Source organism: Suncus etruscus, chromosome 9 (assembly GCF_024139225.1).
Source record: "Suncus etruscus isolate mSunEtr1 chromosome 9, mSunEtr1.pri.cur, whole genome shotgun sequence".
NCBI lineage: Eukaryota > Metazoa > Chordata > Mammalia > Eulipotyphla > Soricidae > Suncus > Suncus etruscus.
In genome coordinates, this window is record NC_064856.1 from 36,330,957 (window position 1) to 36,342,034 (window position 11,078).

General features: G+C 37.1%; 1 pseudogene; it reads right to left on the bottom strand.

The window, feature by feature from the left end:
- Positions 1-9,598: 9,598 nt before the first annotated feature.
- On the bottom strand, positions 9,599-10,226 carry LOC126018409 (guanine nucleotide-binding protein subunit alpha-12-like; annotated as a pseudogene).
- Positions 10,227-11,078: the final 852 nt, after the last annotated feature.

The window sequence follows — 11,078 nt, forward strand, 5'->3', positions numbered from 1 at the left end:
ATGAAACACTTTTTAAGAAAATAAAACATTTCCTATGCTAGTCTCCCAGCAAAATGTACATGTTTTTGGAGACTTTAAAGGCATTATCTGAGTTCCCATTTATCCACAGCTAATTAATAACCTCAAGCTGTCAAAATCTCTATAGATACCATTTACAATTTTATACTGTGAAAAAAATACAGATCAGTGAAAAGCACAAAGGTAAATAAAAGTCACTTTAAAGAGGGTCTGTGGACTGGAAAACTCTCTGCTATCTGTTGATAAATGAGGCATGTATAAAAAATGAGGCTGAATTTCACTGATCTTCTCAATGTGAACAAATATACTATGTATATTGTGTGTATTTCTAGAATTCTATGGCAGCTGCTGGTGGTGTTTGTAATTAGAAATCTATATAGAATATAGATGTTATAGAAAGATGGTGCCAATCTTAAAAGATTTTGTGGACTACAAGTGCTTGTACTTACTTTTTCTGCACTTATAATATTTGATTTAAAAATTGTGTGCGTATATCTGTTCTTTTTTCGTTGCTGCAGCTTGTACTATTAAAACAATAGAGAATGTTAAATTATTTTGATGTGAATAGCAAATGATTTTTTTCATAAAATTAACATTTTTATAAGCATTGTTTTGCTTTGTACTTGTATAAATGTGTTTTATTTGGGCATTTTAAAATACAATCGCCTGTTTCTCAGTTGTCTAAATCATGTTATAGTTGGTATTTGTGAAGTCAGTTATCTTTTGAAAAATATTAAATAATGACTAAGATTCTTTCCCTTAAATGTTTTAAATTATTGTCTTAATGGTGTTTCTAAGGCCTGAAGAGCTATATATTAATTCATTTTAATTCACAATAATATACACAGCTGAATTATGTTAACAGTTAATAGTTGAATTATGGATAATAGTTTAAAATAAAAATATGAAAGAATCATAAACCAATCTGAAATGCTGTCCCGAAGATAAGCACCATCTTGAAACATAAGTAAGTACACCTACTTGAAACAAAAAAGCAGATCTGAATTTTGATACTGAAGATAAAAAGACAAATTACATAGTTCCATAATTACCTATCTTGAAATCAATGTATTTTATTATTTTATAATAATAATTTTTATTTTAACCACAGTGGATTACATATCTTTCACAGTAATATTTTAGGTACATATTGACATTGAATCAGGGGAATTCCTACTACCAAAGTTGTCCTCTTTCCACCCCCGTTCCAAGCATGCATCTCATATCCCCTTCGAGACCCCCTCAGCTGCTAATATAAGTTGTCCCCTCTGTATCTAGCTTGTTGTAGATTAGGTATCAATTCTGTTGTCGTTGGCTTTGTCATTATTTTTAAACACCACAGTTACAAGGTTGTTCATAATATAATATTTTTCCACAGACAAAGTTGCTCATGATTGAATTACAATCAGACAATGAACAACAACCTTCAACAGTGTGCATTTCCTACTACCAGTGTCAACAATTTCTCTCTCAACCTCTCTGATGCCTTCTTCCCTCCCATCCACCCACCCTCTCCTGCCTGATTCTGGGGTAGGCGTTTTACTTTTCTCTTTTTTCCTTTCTCTTCCTCTCTTTTTTCTCCCTGTCCATCTCTTTCTTTTTCCCTCTTTCTCTTCCTCTCTCTTTTTCTTTTTGATACTGTGGTTTGCACAACTGTTAATGAAGGGTGTCATTCATGATATGTTCATAGCCCCTTCTCTAATCTAACAGCACTTTGGGCTCTTTGTTACAAACATCGTACCATGACCTGGCCCTAATCCTTATCTCTATTGTCTCTGGATATAATAGCTACACTGCCCTTTGCTTTTCCTTATATCCCACAAATAAGTGAGATTTTTTCCTGTGCTTGTACCTTTCCCTCTGACTCACTTCACTCAGTATAATAAGTCTCCATGTCCATTCATGGAAAAGGTAGCTTAGATTTCATTTTTCCTAATGGCTGCAAAGTATTCTATTGTGTACTATACCACTCTTTCTTTAGCCACTCATCTGTTGTTGGACACCTGGATTGCTTCCTGATTCTGGCAGAGGACATTTTTGTATTATGTTTTTAGTTCCTAGCTTATATCCCTAGTACTGGTATTGCTGGATCATAAGGAAGCTCAATTTCTTTTTTCTTTCTTTTTGATGAATATCTGTATTGTTTTCCAGAAAGGCTGGACAAGACGGCATTCCCACCAGCACTGAATGAGAGTCCTTTTCTCCCCACATCTACAACAGCAGTGGTTGTTCTTGTCTTTCGTGATGTGTGCCATTCTTTATGTTATGAAATGATACCTTATTGGTGTTATGATGTGCATCTTCCAGATGATTACTGATGTGGAGCATTTTTTCATGTTCATTTTGTCCACTATATTTCTTCTTTGAGGAAATGTCTATATATTTTAGATATTTTTTCTTGTAAAGCTCAATCTGGACTTGGACCTTAAATATTAATCATTTGTCTAAAGGGCATTGGTGAATAGATTCTCTCATTCCATAGGTAGCCTTTGTATCCTAGTCACTGTTTCTTTTGAAGTGGAGAAGTTTCTCAGTGTAATGCAATCCCATTTGTTTATCTCTGCTTCCCTTTGCTTGGACAGTGCTATTTTTTCTTAAAGATGCCTTTAGTCTCAATAACCTGAGTATTTTGCCTGTTTTCCTCTATGTATCTTATGGTTTCTGATATCAAGATCTTTAATTCATTTTATTTGATCTTTGTATGGTTTTAAAGAGAGGCCCAAGTACATTTTTTGGAAGGGATTGACCAGTTTTCACAATACTACCTGTTGAAGAGGCTTTCCTTGCTCCACTCTGTATTTCTGGCATGTGTTAAATTGCTTTGACTATACTGAGAAGAGTTCCTTCCATTCCCATCTTGTTCAGTCAGAGCTTTGATCATGAATGTGTATTGGATCTCGGCAAATGCTTTCTCTGCATCTATTGATATGATTATATTATTTTTATTTTTCCTTTTGTTGATTTGGTGTATTACATTGATTGACTTGCATATATTAAACTACCCTTGCTTCTCTGGAAAGAATCCTACTTGGTTTGGGGGTATTATCTTCTTGATGAACAATTAGATCCTATTTGCTAGAATTTTGTGAGGATCTTTGCATCTGTGTTCATGAAGGATATTGGTCTGTACTCTTTTTTGTGGCATTCCTATCTGTTTTGGTATAAGGGTGAGGTTTGCTTCATAGATACTATTTGGGAGTGTTTTTGTTTCTCCAATTTCCTAAAATAGCCTGAAAAGGATTAGCAATAGGTCCTATTTAAAGGTTTAAAATTACCCACTAGTGAACCCACCTGGGCCTGGGCTTTTGTTTTGGGAAAGTCTTTTGATTACCATTTCAATTTCCCCAATAGTGACTGATAGTCTATCATGATAGTTCAGATATTCAAGATCTTGTTACAACCTTGGGAGGTTATAAGAGTCCAAGAATTTTTCCATTTCTTCCAGGTTCTCTTGTTTTCTGGCCAAAAGTTTTTCAAAGTAATCTCTGATAACCCTTTGAATGTCTGCATAATCTGCATAACTTCCCCTTTTCATTTCTAATTCAGTGTAAGTTTCTCTCTGTTTTTCTCTATTTGTGAATCTTGCTAGTGGTTTATTGATCTTGTTTATTTTTTGAAAGAAGCAACTTTTGCTTTCATTGATATTCTGGATTGATTTTTTTTTTTACAATTCATTAATTTCTACTCTGAGCTTTATTATTTCCTTCCTTCTGCCTATTTTAGGTTCATTTGTTGATATTTTTCCAACTTTAAAAATTGAGCCATTAAGTTATTTATGTACGATATTTCTTCCTTTCCAGTGAATTCTTGAAAAACTATAAATTTTCCTCTTAATACTGCTTTTTATGTGTCCCACAAATTCTGATAAGTTTTATATTCATTGTCATTTTCTTCCAGAAATATTTGAATTTCTTTTCTGTTATGGTCTCTAATCCATTGGTTGTTCAGTAGTGAGTTTTTTAATTTCCAGGTGTTAAAGTTATTTTTTGTATCTCTTTGTAATTCACTTCTAATTTCAGTGCATGTGATCTGAGAAGGTAGTTGATCAATTTCTATCCTCTTTATTTTTGTGGATATATGTTTTATGGCCTGCATGTGGTATATCTTGAATAATGTCTCAGGTGCATTGGAAAAGAATGTGCATTCAGCATTTTAGGGATGGAGATGTTGACATCAATAGTCAACATAAAGCAATATAAAGTTATGTATGTATATATACATGTATCCGTATATAAGCACATTTATATAGATATGTAATTTTAATTAATATATGTGTTAGTTTGTATGGGTATGTCTGTGTTTACATGTTGGAACACATCAATATACTTTTTGAGATATAAACAACAATTTATTTTTAACTTTGATCAATTTTTTAAAATTTACACTCTCAGAACACAAATTAGCTTAATACTAAAAGCATAATGTAGGATATATTTTTATTCATGAATGATGATCAATGCAGATTTTTAAATGAGTTGTCAATACTTCTATATATTGCATTATTTATACACATATATAAAATATAGGAGTATATTTTATACATGTGAATTAGTATAAATACATTTTTAAAAGAAGCAAGTATTGGATTATTTTTATTTAATTGAAGAAACATATTTTGCAAAGTTATTGGTAGTTAAGTTTTAAGCATATAAAATTTCAACAACACCCCACTGTTGTAAAACAGTCCTCGATGGTTGTGGATGATGGTGAGATAGAAGGATGAAAAGAGGCCTTTCTCCTTCAGCCCGGGCCACACGCTTGCAAGTCTCTCCAGCCAGTGGATCTGAGGGTTCAGGATAGACATAAGGAAATGATCCACAGACAGATATCAGGTTTCAGAAGACATCAGCTTTATTCAAGCCCTAGCCATTAGGGCTAATCTTTTAAGCAGTCTATTCCAGCTGCTCTGCCATCCTAACATGTTTCTTCTACCTCCATCATGCAAGCACTCCTCCTTCCTTGCTGAATCCCTCTCAATCCCCTTCCTGCCCCTCAGGCAATCCTTTTGATACCTACCAAAGACCCCTCCCAGAAATGGGTAGGTCTTACCCTCAGGTAAGACTACACCAGAAAATGGGGGTGGGGTGACATCTCTCCTTCCCTCTATAAATAATGAAGAAGGGTAATAAGCTTTTGTTTTCCTGACTTCCACCTTTGGCCAAAGGCGGGAACCTTAATATTCCCACAGCAACAAAGTTTAAAGTGTAAAATTAAAATATCATAACTTTTCTGCAAAATATACCTGTAATTTAAAATTTTCTTAATGCTTATTTACCAAGCACTATCCTGGAATTTTCTTGTTCCTATTCTTCTTAATGCTCTTTAACCAAGAATTTTTTTTCCTGTAACTTTCTTGTTCCTATACTTCTTAATGCTATTTAACAAAGCATTTTTTTTTCCTGGAACTTTCTTGTTCCTAATAACCTTTACCTAAACAAAATTACAAGAACATTTATACAGAAAATACATTTTGAAAACAGGCTACTACATTAAAATACACAATACAACATTATGCAATTGGGAACATTAATTATGGAAAACTATAAAGCACATTTAAGTCAGCAAGAGAATGACTTAGATCAAGAGATATACCTGAAACAACCTTAGATGCAGGTGGTGCTTTAAAATGAAATTTTTCAGTTGGGCTTTGCTGTTTTCTTCCATTTTTTGTAAATCCATCATTAACACCAATTGTTCATACATGAAAAGTCTGTGGGGTCTCCCAGGCCTCTCACCACGTGGCTTCACTTCCATGGATTCTTGGCCCTGCAGCTATTGTGGAGCTTGGGTTCACTCCCTTCATTCCACTTGCCTAGTCCAGAGGGTGGGTCCCATACGAGCCGCATGACCACAGCCTCTGGCCTGATTGTGAACTTTCCACCGCTTCTTGACTGCTGGAGCACTCAGATGCCTATCTCAGCCTCCTCTTTGCCCCACCAGGCCACAGGACAGGAGCAGAAGTGACCCGTGTCAGGAGGGATTGAGCAGTCTCCAATGCTTTTTGCTGAGAGAGTGATCCGCTGCCTGCTTCTCTGCCCGTCCAGACAGTATTAGGGAGCATAGCTTTTTGCTGTGGCGCCCAGTTCTTGATGTTCAAAGCAATTAAGGTCATCTAAGCTGAAAGTCCGAAATTTTCAAAGTCAAAATTCAAGTCCAGGCTGAAGGTCATAATAAAAATGTCTTTTTTCTAGTCTTTTTCCAATTAATGGCTTCTATAAATCTCTGAAAATTCGAATGTCTTGGCCATTGGTGAAAGCACTTTTCATAGAAGAAAAGTCGGGTGCCTGGTCCTTTGGGGAGATGCTCCAAGATTCCAGCAATCCCCTTTGCCAAACTGCCTGCTGGCGGTAGGGATCTCCACCATTTTTACAAATGGCTTCATGGGCTCACTCCAGCTGAAAAGAGCCAAAATCAAACACAAGAACAAAAATCTCACCATGATTGTTGCCTTCTTTGTCCAGGGTTCTAAACATTCCTAAATGGTGATGGATGATGGTGAGACGGATTGAGGGACTTTTCTCTGCTAGTCTGGGTTACAACTCCCTCCAGCCAGCAGGTCTGAGGGTTCAGGATAGCCATGAGGAAATGATCCAAAGGCAGTCAGGTTTCAGGAGACATCAGCTTTATTCAGTCCCTACCCACCAGGGCTAACCTTTTAAGCAGCCTATTCCAGCTGCCCTACCATCTTGTTTCTTCTATCTCCATCCTGCTAGCTCTCCTTCTCCTCCCTTGCTGAATCCCTTTCAATCCCCTTCCTGCCCCTCAGGCAATCCTTTTGAAAAAGGCAATCCTTTTTGAAAAAGACCCTCCCAGAAATGGGGAGGTATTACATCATGTAAGGTTACACCAGAAAATGGGGGTGGGTTGACACCCCACTACCAGTATCAATCTCCTTCACAACTGTTCCCATACTCTATCCCCTCTCCCCCATCATTGTCTGCCAGCCTGCTACCTTGACAGTTACTTTACAAGTTTAGTGGTTGTACTTTAGATCTCATATTATCAGTATTGTTGATTCTGTGCTTCGGATTATCACTCTCATTAATCACCAGTGTCACCAACCCCTACTCCTACCCTTCATTATTTCCTCATATTTTTTCCCTATAATTTCTTTTCTTCTCCTCTTTAAGCTCTGTGGTTGAGAATGATTTAGGCTCCCCTCTTTACTACCTTACATTTTAAAAATACATTTTTTGTGATTTTTTTCTTCAATGTCTTCTAATATGACTTCAAATACATATGGACATATAATTTTGTAGGTTAAAGTTAGATACCTGAATAACTTAAATAAAATTTAGATTCTAAAGAAGAGATTCATAAGACTACTAGAAATGTGGAAATATAGTCAAAACCAGCTGATTAAAATAGAAATAAACTGTTTTAAAAGTCAAGCTCTACATGATGTTAGATAATTACCTTAACTTCTCTGTAATTCAGTTCTAATATCTCTTGAGTTTTGAGGTGAATTATATAAACTGAGACTTCTTTAATCCATATTTTCCCTGGTACATGACCAATACTCAAGATATTCTGAATGTAATTAATTGAAATATAGTAGTATTCAATTAAATTTCAGGATGTATCAAGTTCAATATTATTTTTAGGAACTATAGCAGTCTTGTGCAATGTAAGCAAATATAATATAGTAATCTGCTGGGATTTGAACTCATATGCAGCCTTGCATGTCTGCTAAGGATAACTTTGAAAGCTCACCCTATACACAATACCAAAATGCTTTTTGTTTTGTTGCATTTGCTTTTTCTGTGTTTGGGGGGCAGCAAGCAGCTGGGCACAGGTCTTCACCCATGCTCTGAAGTCAGGGATTACACCTGAAGTGAACAGGGGAACCACATATAGTGCTATGACCAAACCAGTCAGCACATGCAAGGCAAGTACCTTGCTTTTGTTCCATCATTCTGTCTTCCCAAATGACTTTTTGTCAGTAAAAATGTATGCTATTTTTATTTTATTTTTAATCAGTCTTTTATTTTTATTTTCATCAATTTTTATTTTAATTTTTTGTTTTTATTTATTTTTTTCAATTTTTAGATAATATAATGAATATCTGTTTTAAAGAAACAAACAATTCTCAAAAATCTTCTTTTAATTTTAAGAAAGGTTATTGTTACATGTCTGTGATAATAGAAAAATGCACAACTGTCTCCTGTTTCTCTACAATACCTCGAAAAGAAAATAAGAAATCAAAGGTAACAGTGAAATTAAAAGTTAAAAAAATAAAAAGCCCAAGTTTGAAGATAACAAAAGCTACAACCTGAGTGTTGTTTAGAGGTTTTTCTGGGCCTTGCAAACAAGGCTCCTTTCTGTTTATCCATTTATAAATCAAAGCCTGATAGGCCAGGCACTGTAAGGAGCTGCATGTAGGTCTAGGCCCAGGAGAGATGGCTGAGACTACAAGTGTCAGGGAATTTGCTGTAGTCTCTCTTCAAGCACCAGGTGTAAATTTTAGAAAATCATGAGCAAACAGACCAGACTGTTCAAGGGAAAGGGCACTGGTTGGGGCTGATTCAGACAAAACCCTGGGGACAGTTCTAAGACCCTCCACTCCTTCCAGCACCACAGGGCTGACTCAGCACCTGAACACCCCCCAGCTGACTAGAATCACCATGATCCCAAACAGATTTACAAGCTAGAGCTGCCCAGTAAAAAGATAGCCAAGAGCAGATGCCACTTGGACAAGGTTTGTGCATGGTGCTGGGACAGGGATCTTGCCCCGACATGACCTGGGTCACTTCCTTTCTGTTGAGAAAGAGCCACAAGAAGGAATACAAAGACCCCATTCTTCCAGCTCACACAGATAAAACTTGAACATTAAAAATATTTTACTTTGGTTTCTCATTAACAAGGGGACTTAGTAATGGGGTCCCCTTCCTCTCTGGGTTTGTAGTTGTCCCTGACAATACATCGGATTCACTGAAGAGCACCAAGATTTGGGCCAGCAAGGCTGGGAACTCATGGAAAGTTCCAGGGGAGCTTTTGCTCTCTGGGGAACACTCAGAGATTCCTGGGCACCCCTAGGCTTTTCCAGTGGAGGAGCAGGGGCTGGCACTGGCAGGGAAAGAGCATGTATGGTGTGAAGAACAAGGAAGGTAATTAAGTCCCCCGGACCCTGTGGGCAGCAAGAGGAAAATAAGATATCACCATGTTCATGGGGTGACTGAGGCCAGCTATCATTGATCCCTGAGCAAATGCAATGCTGCTTACACTAGCACTCAACCCCTTGCTTGAGGGCTGCAAAGACTCTGGCTAAGAAAGATGGCTGTCAGGTTCTTGGGCTTATGGGCAGAAGGGCACACACGTAGTCACTCAGGGCATGGCTGGGGCATGCACTGCACCACACATGAACCTAGCTCAGCCTGTCTCTAGGGGCTACAGGACCATAGCCTGCAGGAGTGCATGGTCCCAGAGCCATAGTGGCAGAAGAGAAGTGTGATTTCTGGGAAGGATACACAACAGTGTAACAGGGCTTGAGTTAGGCCCAGGGCATATTATGTTTCCATTGGCCACAGATTTTAGTAGCTGAGAGCAGAGTGACTTTGCTCCAATCCGAAGCACACTTAATTCAGTGCAGCATGATGTTCTTCAAGTTCACAGGCAAAATGGTATTTTTCACATATGAAATGAAGATGGATGTTCTCTGTGTTGATAACCATGGTGAAATGATGGAATAGGGACTTGCTGTAGTTTCGACACTTGCTGTGTTTCAGGAATCACTGTACCCTTTCTTGACACTGCAACTGGCCCAGGAATTGTCTCTTGATGCTGGAGCTCTTTACCTTTTCCAGCAGCAGGTCCTTATTATTGAGGAAGAGTATGATGGAAACATTGAAGAACGTCTTTTTGACAATGGTCTGGAAGATGTTTATGAACTCTGACAGATGAGCACCTGGTTGTCTTCTATGGAGGACACTATGAGCAGGATGAACATGATGCTAGTGAAACATTGGAACCAATTCTGATCCTATGAGCACTGACCCCCCCATGTTTACCATCTTGAAGGATATCTTCATAATCACAAAATCTTTTTTCTGTGATGCCCTCGGTGACCTTCTGCACCTGGAGGATGTGCTGCTTACTTGGAAAGTAATTCAGCTGACCTATCAGTCCAAGTTATCCAGGAGTACTTCACCCAGCTGGAACTCACTCCAGTGACTAAAAACTTCCCTGATATCAGTTTCCCTCCAGAACATGGTCAGGAGTAAAAAAATAAAAATAAAATCTATCAGAATCGTATTGGAAATTTAAAAAAAAATCTAAAAAGTAGGGCTGGACAGATAGCACAGTGGTAGGATGTTGCTTTGCACACAGCTAATTCAGGACAGAGGGTGGTTCGAATTCCGGCATCCTATATGGTCCTCCAAGCCTGCCAGGAGCGATTTCTGAGCACAGAACCAGGAGTAACGCCTGAGCACCGCTGGGTGTGACCCAAAAACCAAAATAAAGAATAAATAAATAAATAAATAAAAATCACCTAAAAAGCATTCAAATTTTTTTTAAAAATCAGAAATAAGAGTAGTGAATGAAAATATAATTTTTCTAAATGATCTGTGATCTTTCTCTTCAAACAATAACTTTTTGAAAGTTAAAAGGTCTGTATTAATTATATTCCTGATATTTTCTTTTTTGGTTGGGTGGAGGACGTATTAACTCCTGTTTCTGCCCTCAAAGATTACTTCTGAAGGGATTGTGGAGCAATATGGGTGACAGAGAACAAACCCAGATTTGCACATCCAAGGCAAATAATGCTGCCAACTGCTCTCTATTGCTCTGGGAAACTGCATTCTCTAATTACACTGATTTTTTACTATTTGACATGGTCTTTGATATCTGAAATAAAAGTCCAGGTTAAGGAAAAACATATTACTACTTTAAATTAATTTAAAAACCTACTAGACATGTATTTATTGATCTATAAAAATTCAAGTCAATGAAAATAAAATGTTAAATTTAATGACATGAAAGTACAAAATGAAAAACAGTTGTGGTGAAATGATGGAAAATAGAAAATAAAAAAACAAGTGCAACATTTAGCAGGTAATTTC